Genomic DNA, 9544 nt, shown 5'->3' with positions numbered 1-9544 from the left:
ATGGGATAGGCATAGAAATGAATGGATGGCAAACCTCTATCAGTGTATTCTTGTATGATTACAATAATGTGGTTGTTGCTATTGTTAAAATTCATACCAGATATGCACCATAAAAATCATAAACAAACTTATAGCAAGAGCAATAAATACTTTTCTCAACTCAATAAGATCATCAGGAAGGCCAGCCATGTTGTGGGGGAGGAACTGGACTCTCTGAACACAGTGTTGGAGAGGAGAATATTGTCCAAAGTTAGGACAATATTGGACTCTCCTTCACACCCTCTCCACCATGTGCTGATCAGTTACAGAAGCTCGTTCAGCAACAGACTTATTGTTCCACGCTGCACAACAGAGCGACACAGGAAATCATTCCTGCCTGTCGCAATCAAACTTTATAACTCTGGACTGTAAGGATCACGGACTCATGTATACTGTGTATACTTCATTTTTAAACTATCAACCACAAACCTCATGTACATATCTGCAAATATTAAAATATTAAGATGTCTTATTTTTTCTATTTTTTCTATTATTTGTATATATTGTTCTGTTTGATTTTGGAGTTATTGCAATATTTTTACTTGATTTTCATTATACTATACTTTTATTCTTATTTGGCTTTTTCACTTCACTTATTTATTCTAGAATTTTTTTTCTCTTACCACACACTATGTGCAATTTTTCCTTTTCATTTTCAACTGGGAGTTAAGTAACAGTAAGAATTTCCCTACGGGGATCAATAAAGTTATTCTGATTCTGATTCTGATTCTGAAAAGCTTTTTAAAATTACTTAAAAAAAATAAAGAAATACAGCTGTGGATTTGGAGATGCTTACACTGTTTAATGTGTAGCATGTAACTTCAGCTACTGTGACATTACAAGGTAGCTCCTCATATGTGTAATATTTGCTAAATGTGGACAAGAATGCATTTAGCTCCTAAGATTACTATTTTAACACTTAGCTATGATGTTTACCTCGATTATAGATGCTAACTTTGTTAACATTTTCTCACAGCACAGCTGAGAGTGTGGCGCTGTCAGGTTGCCAGTATAGGTGAGCATGTCTAGCATCATCAGGTTCTCAGTCAGCAGGGGCAGGCTGGGGTTGAAATTCAGCCTGGGAGCTTGGTTTGGAGAGGCCTTTTATCCGATCGCACGACGGTCGCAAGTGGAACTGTGATTTTAACATGAATACTTATTACTAATACTAATATAAAAACAATCTAATGATATACATATACAGTCAGTAGAGTGTACTACAGTAAGCTACATATGCTCACACATACTATGCATATTCAAACACTATGTTTATTTAAAAATTAATACTAGTGTGTGTGTGTACATCTTGTACTGCTGCTATATCTGCATGAAAAGAACATCAGTAATGACAAAAATTAGCAATAACTCATTGACATTGGAAAGTGTCTAATTCAGAAAGCCACTGACATAACTGCAAGAGTGGATAGGCTTATTGTTCTGTGTGACTGGAGTTGGAGCGTCAACATATGACATCTTAATATAATTCTATGCAAAGACCTATTGCCAACCCACTCCTGCACACTGCACCTGTCACTGTTTTTTGGTGGTTCCTGCTCCACTTTCCTCCTTCTCCTCCTCCTCCTCCTATATTTATGTACAAACAAAGCGGGAATACAGGATATATAGCCTATATATTCAGATATGATCTTTTTAACTTTGAATACATACTCCCCTGAAATATGTTTTCTTTTACATTAAAGAAATTTGTGTGTTTCTTTTGGTCAGCCACTATGGATTTTATTTTTAATTGATAAAGTAGATTAGTGATTTATGCATGTATGGTGTATCATTGCTAATAGGCTACCTTTAATGTTCTGTGTGTCCTAAACACATCAAGTCTGGGATGATAGGATCATGTAGGCAGTGCTTGCTAACCTGCTGTGGCCATGCTGATCAGTTCTGCCATGGAAAAGCTCTGTCAATTTAATTCAATTCAATTCAATTCAATTTTATTTATATAGCGCCTTCCACAATCAAAATTGTCTCAAAGCGCTTTACAGAGACCCAGAGCCTGACCCCAGAGCAAGCACTTAAGGCGACAGTGGCAAGGAAAACTCCCTTTTAACAGGAAGAAACCTTGAGCAGAACCTGGCTCAGATGGGGGACCCTCCTGCCGATGGCCGGGCTGGGTGAAAGGAGGAAAAGGAGAAAGATAGGACAGCTAGGAATGGAGGAGAGGGGGAGAAAGACATGCAGCATAATACAGACAATGTGGGTCAGTATTTACATTACAGTTAGTGAACAGTTATTGGATAATGTGTGCTCAGCAGATTAGAATTATGAAACAGAGCACGGAGGCAAAAAGCTGTCATGACTGGTAATTATTTACATTACAGTTTGCAAAGAATATTAATCAAATATTTATCTGTAGCAGAACGGAACATTAAACATGTTAGAAATAGATCATTGTGAACAATAAACAGCAGCAGGTGGGTGGAGCCAGGACCATAGGACATGCAGCTCTGGAGCCAGAGGTACCTGCAGAAAGGTACAGAGAAAGAGAGACCAGAGAGAAACAAACACAGGACTACGGGACAGAGAGGACACAGAGTTAATGACATGTAATAAAGGCTAATAAATTTGAGAGTGGGTCTGAGGAGAGAAAGAGAAAGAAGAAGAAGTGCGCAGTAAATCATGGGATGTCCCCCAGCAGCCTAGGCCTATAGCAGCATAACTAGGGGATGATTCAGTTGCCTGAGCCAGCCCTACTAAGGGCTATATCCTTAACTGTAACAGTGTCTATAGAGATAATTGTGACTAACTATAAGTTTAATAAATAACTAGGACTGTAACTACAACTAATTATAAGCTTTATCAAACAAGAAGGTTTTAAGCTTCGTTTTAAAATTAGAGAGGGTGTCTGCTTCCCGAACCCAAACTGGCAGTTGGTTCCATAGGAGAGGGGCCTGATAGCTAAAGGCTCGGCCTCCCATTCTACTTTTAGAGATTTTGGGAACCATAAGCAAACCTGCATTCTGGGAACAAAGCAATCTGTTAGGATGATATGGTACTATCAGCTCTTTGAGATATGAAGGAGCCTGGCCATTGAGGGCCTTATATGTAAGGAGAAGGATTTTAAAATCAATTCTGGATTTTACAGGAAGCCAATGAAGAGAAGTTAGTACAGGAGTAATATGATCTCTCTTGCTAATTCCAGTCAGTACTCTCAAAATTTTTCAGCTCCACCCATTTCTTTTTCTCGCAGCAAAACATCAGTGGGGTGTGGAGGAGACCATCTCGGGCTTCAAAACAACAACCCAGGCTGAGGGGGCCTGCAGTGGGTGAACGACTTGAACCAGCACTTCCAGTCGGTTTGACCAGCCACCCACTACTCCCCCCACGCAGCTGCCCCACACCTCGTCAACTGGACAATGCCCCACACCTGCAGCCCTTCACACCTCCAGCTCAACTGGACAATTCACACCTCACTATTTCCCCACCGCCCCATGGACTCAGTAACCCCCCCCAGCCCACCCCTGTCCTTCACACCTGCCCAGGTGAGGAGAGAGCTGAGGAGGATCAAAGCACAAAAGGCAGCTGGACCAGACGGCATCAGCTCCAGGCTTCTGAAATCCTGTGCAGAGGAACTGTGCCCTGGTAGGCGTTTTATACCATGCCCTGGTAGGCGTAATTGGATAAACACATTCACAGGTGTTACAGATATAGATTTATAAACATAAATGACTAATATGCAAATATGATTATTAGATTTAACAAAAAACATTTAAAATAACCTGCGTGCGGTAATCTAATCCCCAACCACCATAAATGTATTTACAATAAATATATACATAAGGAAATTTTCAGACTCCCCCTTTCTTGCCCTGCCACTTGGTCGCACCTGGAACATTATTAACCCGGTCCGTTGCCCAGGGGACTCTTTTCCGTGGCACACCCCGGGGCAAACACAAAACAGGCAAAAGGTGAGTGTTAACCATAACGTGAACAATCTGTTAGGCAGTTTAACTCTTTCCACTCTTCTTTACATAAATCCTAATATAAGTTTCACAACTTTGCCGGTCAATTTCCGTCAATTCTGGACAGTCCGCTGCCGACGGAGACTAACGGACCTCCTCTCATTTACAGACGGAGCCGAGTGACCACCACGGCATCCGACAGAGGCCGACTCCTCACATATAATAACTACATTATGCAACCAATATTGCCGTTACCCCTTGAAACTTGTATGTGCGAATGTTATGTGCTAAATATATAATAAAAGTGCCTTTCGCTGTTACTATACATTGTCCAGTTATTTATAAACAATATTAAATCCCACCATGTATAATATTTACAATAATATTTACAAAACCATGACCCGACAGTCAAAGGTAACAAAGTCCTTCATTACACTGCTGCACCGTGCTGACTCATCTGGAGAAGCCTGGCAGCGCTGTGAGGAATCTATTCTTTGATTTCTCCAGCGCATTCAACACCATTCAGCCAGTGCTTCTGAGGGACAAGCTGGTGCAGTCTGGAGTGGACTCACAACTGGCAGAGTGGGTCCTGGGCTACCTCACAAACAGGCCCCAGTTTGTGAGAGCTCGGGACTGTGTGCCTGACCCCCTGACCTGCAGTGTGGGTGTTCCTCAGGGCACGGTGCTTGCGCCCTTCCTCTTCACCCTCTACACTGCAGACTTCAGACACAACATGGACGGCTGTGTCCTGCTCAAGTTCTCTGACGACTCTGCTATCGTCGGCCTGATCAGCGATGACGATGATGCAGAGTACAGAGGAGTGACGCAGGACTTTGTGGACTGGTGTCGGCCAAACCACCTCCTCAACGCAGGGAAGACCAAGGAGATGGTGATGGATTTCCGCAGACACCCCTTCACTAGTGAACATCCAGGGAATGGACATTGAAAGCGTGGACTCTTACAAGTACCTGGGTGTTCACCTAAACCACAAACTGGACTGGACTAACAACACAGTCCTGGGCTGTCCTCTGTCAGACTCTATAATGAGCATTGTTAACAACAAACCTGATTACAATTCCATGCAACTATCAGTGTAATATCTATGTGCAATAACTCAATTATTAGTGTGCAATATTTATTGTGTATGAAAGTCACTCAACTCAACAACCTCCATCTCATATTTATTTATGTGTGTATGTATGTATGTATGTATGTATATTTTATCTTTTACATCAGCTATTTTCTTAGTTTAGTATCTTTATTAGTTATTCTACTGTTGGAATAGTGTTTATATAATCTTGTTCTGGCCATATTGGTCTTACTTACATTTTACTAACTAATAAAGTTAGTAAAATAATAAAAAGGACTAATAAAGGATTTTCTTATCTTCATTCTTTTTGCCATATTTCTGGTTTCTTTCTTAATTTACCCTGCTCGTCCTTCTTTTCTTTTGACAGTTTGATGACTGACTGAGCAGCTGAGCCAATCACATTTCAGTAGAAACAAGGATCAGCTCAAATTAGGAGGGGCCACTCGCATCCGCTCCTGATATGTAAAATATTAGTTTGACCCAGTCCAGCAGTGCGGAATCATCCCGGTCTAACGCTAAGTTCGACTCTGTGCCACCTGCGGCTGCGAGGACAGGCTGCTGCGGTACACTGATGCTGCATTTTATGGGGTAAAAAAAAATGTTCCAACCACCGGCCGGGAACAGAGCGGCCGTTCGGGAAACCTCCCGATGTGGCCATCCCACCCCTGTCAGTCAGACTCACAACCCCATTCCTACCCAGTTCCACCCTCTTTGGCAGACATGGTCACCTCTGGCTCCAAAAACCAAGATGGCAGCAGTCAAATTGCCATACTTCAGGCTTCAAAATGGCAGTTCATAAACCAATAGGTGATGTTACAATGGGTTTCCACTTCCATAGCCTCCATGAGACTAAGAGTTTAGTGAGCTAATGAGCCAATCAGGGTCAGAATTCTGGGTCCACTTCTACCCTAGTTAAAGGGAGTTTTTCCTTGCCACTGTCGCCTTAAGTGCTTGCTCTGGGGTCAGGCTCTGGGTCTCTGTAAAGCGCTTTGAGACATTTTTGATTGTGGAAGGCGCTATATAAATAAAATTGAATTGAAATTGAATTGAATTACTGGTTGCAATGGTCACTGAGCCCCCTGGACCAGAATGTAAATACACAGACTAAGTGCTCTGTATCCCCAGCAGACAACAGCATATGAGCCAAAGCTTGAAGATACTGATGTATTCTATACGTCTCTACTGTTTTGATTTAGGAGCTGTCACAATTTAACAACTCCCATCATCTCTGTTCTTGACAAGAGTGTCAGTGTTCGGTTTAACATGGCAGTCAATGGGAGCTTTGGTCAGGACTCTTTGTGCTTGGAGGGGATTTACTTCAGAAACATAAGTCATTTCACAATGAGGGTAACACTGGGTGAGAAAGGACAATTTTTTATAAATCAAAGTTTTCCTTGGCTCCAAAAATGGGTGAGTTTGATCATTTTCCTGACAGCTTCCAAATTTTTCCCCATGGTTACTCTGTGAAATCACCCAAATCACTACCAAACCTCACAATATCTCATTCACACAGCATGAACATAATTAACTGTGTAATAATAATAGTAAAACATGAAGTTCTCGAAAAACAAAAATGGAACAGTGCAAATATGATTGTTTTAATGAAGGGGTGAGGCAGGATTATTATTAATAATAATTTACTTATTGATCAAGATGGATCAGCAGACATGGGGAGAACATGCAGATGTATTCATCTTCTTTCCACTGTATAAAATGACTGAGGCTTATCCGTAAGCTCCAAACCCAGCCCAAGCTCTCTAAGAAGACGAGAAAGAACTCCTCAAAAACCTACACACAGAAGGAGTCCTGGAGGGCCCATTCTGGATCACTCCAGCCAGGGGTGGTGCCTAAGTGTCTCCAGGGTGGCTCGCGCTTCTGGGCTCTTGACCAGACAGCTCAGCATAAAACCCTGGCAGTCTGACAGAAAGTGGAATCATTTTTACACAAACACTGTACTCTGTGTGTGTGTGCTTGGCTGTGTGTTTTTATGACTTACCAAAGGAAAGATCATCACTGATGTTGGGGTCTCTATGGATGACCTCAGTTCTATCTCTGAAAGGGAGACATTTATGCAGCAGTGCAAACACTACTACACCGAGCTGCCAAACTGTAGTGGGTTCAGCCCTGTACCACCCACGCTGGAATAATTCAGGGGTAATGTACTGATAGGTGCCTATAATCCACACCAACACACAGAGACAAGAAGATGGTGAGGGACTGAGGTAGAGGAGAGATACAAAGATACTGCTTTGGCTTGAAGAACAGGACTATAAGAAAGAGAGTGTACCTAGTACAGTACTGTATCTTCCCTCTGACAGAAACGTGCCACAGCCAAAATCAATAAGCCGGACACGTGGAACATCAGAGCTGGTTTCGATGAGAATGTTGTCCAGCTTAATGTCCCTGTGGAATACACCTTTGGAGTGGACCTCAATGAGAGCATCCACCAGCTGTTTGGCAATGTTCTGAGGGAGAGGTAAAGAGCCATGTAGACTGTGAGACATGGTGGGTGTGGACACAGACAGAGGTTGTATATTGCATTTTGCACTAGGTCAGGAGGACCTCCCGGCTGACACAGGGTATTTCACACACTGAACACATATACCATCATCTACTTACCCTAGCCTCGTATTCCTGCAGGCAAGATCCTTTAGTGTTGATGTAATCTATCAGATCCAAGCAAGGGACTGGTCTCTCTAGGTCGTCTAGATCGTACCAGTCCAGCAAGGCCACAACTGCACTGGTCTCTCCTGGTGCTGGTTTGACTTTGAGCAGCAGTGCCACTTCCAGAGGGATCAGGCAATCCTTTCCATCAAGAGTCTTTAGACATGGAGTGACAAAGAGAAAAGAAATAATAAAACCTTTGTCTATACACATGCAGAAAAGTAAAGACATGCATATGTGGCGGGAGCGGAGGCTTAAGAAAAAAAAGGTATTGCGACAACGCGACCTGGGGAATTTCACCCCAGGAAATAACTAAGCTATACTGCGTGCTACAGGTTCTTTAATACCAATTGGGCCAGAGACAGTGTAAGGAGGGTTTAAAAGAAACTGACTTTATTTAACACAAGTAATTAACACAACTGAAATATCAAAAAGAAAACTACAAGTCAGACACTAAGGCGTAGCCACCGTAAAAACTAACACTTGGGCCTAGAGGTGCAAATAGGGCGAGGGCTTACCATGGCGGCAAAGAAAATCAAAAAAAAGGAAGGTCCATAAAATAGTCACCCGTGACACTGCACACCAACCAAAAAAAAAAAAAAAAAAAAAAAGAATCGTGAAGAACACCACCACCAGGGATCAACTGCCGCCTCAGGCCCTTGGCACCTGTTTAAAAGAAAGGAGAGTTAAAACAGGCCAAGTGCTCAGCACATAGCGCTGACTAAATAAAATTTAAAAAAAAAGAAACAATTTCAAATAAACCCAAAAAACAAAGAAAACAAAATACAACAAAATACGATATACAAAATACAACAAAACCAAGAGCTACAAACTAAATAACTCCAGGCAACTAATGTAAGAAAAGAAACAGAGAAATAATGGTTTAAAATATTGTGTAGGTCTCGGTGGAGTAGACGGCTCAGGACTCGCTGACGACCAGCACAGCGCCGAGCAGGACCGCACAATAAGAACGGCAGTGTGCAAAGAGCAGCAGTACAACACAAAACAGAACAGAGTAAAGCAGAACAGCAGTGCCTCCTAGGAGTGGCATAATAATAATAATAACAATAGTCGGGTTATTCCTTTAAGGAATAACCGAAACCATACATACCGCTCTCGCTTGGGCGTACGGCGCGATTACGCGAGGAATTAAAGGGCTTGGACCTCAAAGGCCACGGCTCGACCACGCTGCAGCACAAAATGTATATTACCAGCTGACCTGAAGCCAAGCCACATACACACAAAGGCAGACAGACAATGGCGACTTACCGAACAGGCACGCGAACGGACCCGGAAGCAATCCAGCGGCACAATCCGTCTCCCACAGTGCCAGCAACCAGGTGCGCTACGTACACAAACCCATATTAAAATACGCTCATTACGCATGCCAATCAGAGGAGAGATAGCGGTGCATCCTACCCTACCTGAATGCGTAGAAACAGGTGCCTCGACGGCTGCCACAAACAACAACTATTGCGTCCGATTGAACGAAGACACAGCCACGCCAAACAAAACGCTCTGCCACGCCAGGCCACAGCCACCACGGGGGATGAGCAGAACGGGAGGAGCAACCGAGGCATGGGCACACCTGCACATATGTAGGGGCGCAACGCGCCTCCCACGACTCCATGTGCCAACAGTTGGCATAGTGCCATGCAGTGGCAGGGAGGGAGAAGGTCCTTCGGCTACACATATGTTTGTACTCGGTATAAAAAAAATCAAGAAATGTTAAACATGGCAAGCATTCAAATGATGTCCAAACATGTTGTCATTAGGATGAAGAACAAATCATTTACCATTGCTGTGCCCATAACGTCAAACGATGTGTTTTATG

General features: G+C 42.8%; 1 long non-coding RNA gene across 1 annotated transcript; it reads right to left on the bottom strand.

The window, feature by feature from the left end:
• Positions 1–8765: 8765 nt before the first annotated feature.
• On the bottom strand, positions 8766–9265 carry LOC121175410. Its single transcript, XR_005892705.1, has 3 exons — positions 9135–9265; positions 8980–9055; positions 8766–8898 (listed from the first exon to the last, which is right to left on the bottom strand). It is a non-coding gene; the product is annotated as an uncharacterized LOC121175410 (long non-coding RNA).
• Between the last annotated feature and the right edge of the window lie 279 nt (positions 9266–9544).

This window comes from Toxotes jaculatrix, chromosome 21, assembly GCF_017976425.1.
Source record: "Toxotes jaculatrix isolate fToxJac2 chromosome 21, fToxJac2.pri, whole genome shotgun sequence".
Lineage (NCBI taxonomy): Eukaryota > Metazoa > Chordata > Actinopteri > Toxotidae > Toxotes > Toxotes jaculatrix.
Note: the sequence above shows the minus strand (reverse complement) of the source record. Positions and strands in the feature narration are given on the sequence as shown.